Source organism: Coregonus lavaretus, assembly GCF_964263955.1.
Source record: "Coregonus lavaretus genome assembly, chromosome: 13".
NCBI classification, from domain to species: Eukaryota; Metazoa; Chordata; class Actinopteri; order Salmoniformes; family Salmonidae; genus Coregonus; species Coregonus lavaretus.
In genome coordinates, this window is record NC_140000.1 from 44,217,294 (window position 1) to 44,223,293 (window position 6,000).

At 45.2% G+C, this 6,000-nt stretch overlaps 1 protein-coding gene across 1 annotated transcript in view; it reads right to left on the bottom strand.

The window, feature by feature from the left end:
* The window catches only part of LOC311140046 (uncharacterized protein), a 29,766-nt gene extending 27,618 nt beyond the window's left edge, over positions 1 to 2,148 (bottom strand). The window contains exon 1 of the mRNA XM_084175014.1: positions 2,019 to 2,148. The gene's annotated coding sequence lies outside the window, so the exon portion shown is untranslated. The remainder of the gene's footprint in view (positions 1 to 2,018) is intronic.
* Positions 2,149 to 6,000: the final 3,852 nt, after the last annotated feature.

A 6,000-nucleotide genomic window follows, 5' to 3' on the forward strand; every position in this document is an offset into this window, starting at 1 on the left:
TGGAATCATGTAGTAACCAAAAAAGTGCTAAACAAATCAAAATATATTTTAGATTTTAGATTCTTCAAAGTAGCCACCCTTTGCCTTGATGACAGCTTTGAACACTCTTGGCATTCTCTCAAACAGCTTCATGAGGTAGTCACCAGGAATGCATTTCAATTAACAGGTGTGCCTTCTTAAAAGTTCATGAGAGCCAGTTTCATCATAGCGCTTGATGGTTTTTGCGACTGCACTTGAAGAAACGTTCAAAGTTCTTGAAATTTTGGGGATTGACTGACATTCATGTCTTAAAGTATGATGGACTGTCGTTTCTGTTTGCTTATTTGAGCTGTTATTGCCATAATATGGACTTGGTGTTTTACCAAATAGGGCTATATACCACCCCTAATTTGTCACAACACAACTGATTGGCTCAAACGCATTAAGAAGGAAAGAAATTCCACAAATTAACTTTTAAGAAGGCACACCTGTTAATTGAAATGCATTCCTGGTGACTACCTCATGAAGCTGGTTGAGAGAATGCCAAGAGTGTGCAAAGCTGTCATCAAGGCAAAGGGTGGCTACTTTGAAGAATCTCAAATATAAAATATATTTTGATTTGTTTAACACTTTTTTGGTTAATACATGATTCCATATGTGTTATTTTATAGTTTTGATGTCTGCACTATTATTCTACAATGTAGAAAATAGTAAAAATAAAGAAAATCCCTTGAATGAGTAGGTGTGTCCAAACTTTTGACTGGTACTGTATATTCTGTTCTCGGTTTTCTCTCTGCTTATCACCATATATATGTTGGAGAATGGCACACATAGCCAGCCAGTGAAACAGAATTGTTTTGTAACAATTAAACAAAGTAGGGACCTGATATATCGACTGGGTCAAAAACAGGTGTCAGATCTAGCTGGGGAGCCTCCTCCATGTTTTTATCTAAGAGTCAATTTGATTTGTTTCTTTCCAAAACAGCCAATAGAATATAATTAATTAAATGATGTCTGAGGTCTGAGCTTATCACCAAGATCACTCTAAGGTCAAAGGTCTGTGACCTCAGCAAATACACAAACAGGACAGTGCTATCATTTTGGCACAGTCACGTTAGGCTGTAGTATCCATGATTTCTATAGTATATTTTTCTAATAAAATAAAAATGTGCACACCTTGTAATGTAATTCAGGTTCTTTGAGAGGAAAACTCCCTCATACATGGTGTCTTTGATTGCTCCAGAGTGTTTCAATGGAACAGTTAGACAAAGTTGTGGTCATAAGATCTCTGTGTTCTGGACCCAGTAGTACTGCGTGTTGGGTTTCAGCATCGCATCATAGCCAAGAGCATCCTTAGCTTGGTCTCACCCCAGAGCTGTCACTAAGGAACAGGGTTACCAACGACATAGTGGTGCCAGGATAAGAATACATCCAAAACACAGCAAAGCCTAGCCTAACTAGGGTAAAACCTTGGGAAAGCTAACCCCAGATTACGAAATATATAGTTTAAAGCCCATGTCAGTCTGCCATTGAAGAAGCTACACTTGTATGACATAGGAAAACACTGAATGGCCGGGTAGGTCTGATATTCTACACCTAATATGACACCAGAGGCTCGAGTGAAAGATGGAGTTTGTGTTCAACACAGAGCAAACTCTCTCTTTCATTAACTTTATATTCAAGAGTCAGTGGATCAGAACCAGAGCTTGGCAAAACGAATGTAAGTCGCTTCGAATAAAAGCATCTGCTAAGTGGTATATATTATTATTATTGTTATATGAAGGCCACCACCACAGGGTTTTCAAAAGGTGCACTACAGACCAGCTTTGATATCCCTCTTTGATAACCTCTAATCGTTTTAATTCTGTGATTTATTTGAGGATATTTGTTATTTCTATTACTTTCATTATTTTCTTAATATCTCTGAAGAACTGTGTGCACAATTTGACCATGATGTTTGTCCATTTTGTTTTACTGTTGGATGACCACACGTGTCACAATTTAAAACATTTAAAAATAATTGTGTCATAATCACTTACCTGATCTCCTGGGGTAGTTGTTTTATATTCCAGAATGTTGCTCCTTTCAAAAGTGAGTAGCAAAAGATGTACGTCCCTCGAATTGACCACAAACATTACACATCCTCTTACAAACAGTCTAGGACTAATTTTTCAGTGTCATACCCTCCTCTCTCTCTCTCTCTCTCTCTCTCTCTCTCTCTCTCTCTCTCTCTCTCTCTCTCTCTCTCTCTCTCTCTCTCTCTCTCTCTCTCTCTCTCTCTCTCTCTCTCTCTCTCTCTCTCTCTCTCTCTCTCTCTCTCTCTCTCTCTCTCTCTCTCTCTTTTAGATCCCCATCCCTGTGTGTGTGTGTGTGTGTGTGTGTGTGTGTGTGTGTGTGTGTGTGTAGGGCTTATATGAGGGAGGGGGCTGGGGGGGTAAGGGGTATGTGTGTCCGAGTGTTGCCGGTGGAGGAAGCACAAGGGAGCTATAGAATCTACAGAGCCCCACTGAGTATTCTGCCAAGGGTGGCTGTGTGTGTGTGTGTGTGTATTTGTCTCTGTGTGTGTGTGTGTGTGTTTGTGTGTGGGTGCACATCTATAGTTCATGTTGACCTGTGGTGGTGTGACTGATTACTGAAAGTGGGACTGAATGCACTGAATGTTATTTGACCGTGTCCTTAGCACAGAATGTCCAGTAAGGTCCCTGTAGACTATGTTACACATATTGATACAAGTATCATCACAGTGAACTTGATGCTCTTGTCTTGTTTGTTTTCATGATAAGCCTTGAGCCAGTAAAGAAGCACTGTTTGTCTAAGTCATAGAAGTTACTTGCCAAATGCTATGTTTTGATAAGATCAAATGGGTTTGTTTTGTGCCAAGCCCTGCTGTGTGTGTGTGTGTGTGTGTGTGTGTGTGTGTCTGTGTTATTTTCTGATTATCTCTGAAGAACTGTGTTCACAATTTAACCATTATGTTTTTCTATTTTGTTTTGCTGTTGGATGACCACACAGTTCCATAAATATTAACAAATCCACATTGAAAATTAAACATCCTCTCACAAACAGTCTAGGACTAATTATTCAATGTCATACCCTCATTCTCTCTCTCTATCTCTCTCTCTCTCTCTCTCTCTCTCTCTCTCTCTCTCTCTCTCTCTTTCTCCCTTTCCCTCTCTTTCTTACGGCACATTTCCACTGAGGATTTACCCCAGTGTTTTACCCAAATGGCTCAGACTTTCCATTTACGTGGGCTTGCACCTGTGTCTTACTTGGCCATGGCTCCGGTGGACCTGCTCTGATTTGGAGCCAAGGCAGGGCCCTGGGTACTTTTCAGCTTGAATGATGCATATGATGTTGATTCTACTCGCCACAAGTCTTTAGTGTCGAACTCCTGATGGAAACACAATAACAGTAGAGCTCATAAACACTGGTGACACCCTGGTGTGGGGGTAAGTCTAGATGGAAAAGTACCCCAAGAGCCCCATCCCTATGTGTGTGTGTGTGTGTGTGTGTGTGTGTGTGTGTGTGTGTGTGTGTGTGTGTGTGTGTGTGTGTGTGTGTGTGTGTAAAGCTTATGAGGACGGGGGCTGGGTTAGTTGGGGAGAGGATGGGTGAGGGTGGTGTGTGTGTCCGAGTGTTGCCAGTGGAGGAAGAACTAGGATTGACTTCTCAGAGCCCCACTATAGATCCTGCAATGGTTGGCTGTGTGTGTGTGTGCGCGTGCACGTGCATGTCTATAATTCGTGTTGACCTGTGGAGGTGTGACTGATTACTGAAAGTGGGACTGAATGCGCTGAGCGTTATTTGACTCTGTCCTTTGACAGACTGAACAGTGCTTCTTTACTGGCTCAAGGCCTATCATGAAAACAATATAATTCATTTTCCAGTATTGTAGTTGTGACTAACCTTGCTGGACATTCTGTGCTAAGCCAAACGCTATGTTTTGATAAGATCAAATGGGTTTGTTTTGTGCCAAGCCCTGCTGTGTTACTACAGTTAGCTAGCTGTACATCTGAGACCTGACAGTGTGTGTGTGTGAGTGTGTGTGTGTGTGTGTGTGTTTGTGCCTGTGTGTCTGTGTGCCTGTGTGTGTGTGCAAAAATGTGTGTAAAGGGGAGTGTTGCAAATGCACGGAGGCTTGTTGTGCAATTAAACTGAACTTCTTTACTTCAGATCTACATGTTAACCACACGTACAAAAACTCATTCCTCCAATTCCGCACAATGTGCCTGATTCATTCTTAAAGCAACAGTATTCAATACTCAACTGAGCTACGACACCATATTACTGCACACAACATTTCCCCTTCCCCCAACCCTCCCTGCTCTAGTTCACATAGTCTTTAAGCCACGAGGGAGGAGCTATGACCCGTTGGGGTCTCCCAGTGTTCAGAGGTGCGGCTGGTGGCAGGGGAACTGCAGGCATTTGAGGCCTGACTGGTGGAAGTGCCCTGAACTGAGCCTGGTGTAGGGTGGAGGTGCGTGAGCCCCTTGACCTTGCTCTTGCCCATGGTGAGTTGTGGACAGACAGGTCAGGAAAGGATCCCCCACAGGCAAATGGACCTTTCTGAGGCGGTTTGCATGCCAGCTGGATCCATCCCGAAGTTGGAATGTTGCAGGTCGTTCCACTCTCAGGGGTTTGGACCAAAATGAGGAGAGCTTGTTCCGACGGTTGTCAGTCCTGACCGCACCCAGCCTTCAGGCTTGGTTGTTTCACTCTGTGAGATGTGTCATAACGTTGTTTCATAACGTTGCTGCTCCAACATGGGCTTGCCTTGCTGCAGCAGGATTGTTCTTTGGTTTTGGGCCGAGGCAGTCTAAAGGGAGTTTCAGTTCCCTGTCAATCATCAGGTAGGCAGGGGACACCCCAGTTGTGGAGTGCTTGGTAGCCCTGATGTGGAGTAATGTAAGGCACAAAGCCACATCAAAAGGTCGTCCCTCAGCCAAGTAGGCCCATATTCCTTCCTTCAGGGTCAAGTGTTCCACCCCCCCCCCCCGTTTGCTTGAGGGTGGTACACAGCCGTCCGGATGTGCTTGATGGATTGCTTTTCAAGGTACACATACAGATCATTCGAGACAAACTGGGGGCCATTGTCTGTCGTAATGGTGCTGGGAAACCCCCACCTGCAGAACAGCTTATCCAGTGTTTGGATGATCATCTGTGAGGTGGTAGAGGACAACGGCACGGCTTCTGCCCATTTCAAATGCAAGTCATGAATGACCAGTAGGTATCTTGCGTGTGCTGGGGCACCGTGCAACTCTCCACAGATATCCACCTCCATGTGGTCCCAGGGAGCCTTTGGCCATTCCACTGGTGTCAGGGGTTCATGAATGGATCTGCCCGATTTCCCACTCATCAGGCATGCTGTGCAGTCCTTCACAAGGGACTCAATGTCTCTGTCAATATTTTGCCACCAGACCGTGTCCCTGCATCGTTGCTTCACCTTAACGATGCCCAGGTGCCCCTCATGTGCCATGCGAAGCACTCGCGCTTTCAGGACCTCTGGAATCAGTGTGCGATGTCCTCTGGCGATGCACACTTCCTCCCAACATGAGAGCTCATCTCTCACCCTGTAGAATGGCAGTAGGTCTCTGTCCACCATAGCAGGCCATCCTTCCCTGATGTAGGTGCGAAGCCTTGTGAGCAGCTAGTCATCCTGTGATGCCTGTCTGAGTTCCTGCATTGTGACTGTAGCTTCCAGTGGGCCATGTAGCATGCGGACCCAGTTGTCCCCCCCCCCCCCCCCCCTCTGTTGCGTCCCCCTCTGTTGCCATGCACACCATTGATGGAGGTGAGATCGCCCTGGACAGCAGTTCCATCAAAATTGTACTGGTTCAGACGGTCTGCCCATCTGAAAAGCCGTAAAGGCTTGTGTCTGGAGCCCTGTGTGGCCAGCAGTGCTGTGAGGGCTTGATGGTCTGTGCAGAGTTTGAATGATCTGCCATACAAGTACAAGTGCCAGCACTTGCACGCCCACATGCAAGCCAGGGCCTCCCGCTCTCCCACAGAGTACTTTTGTTC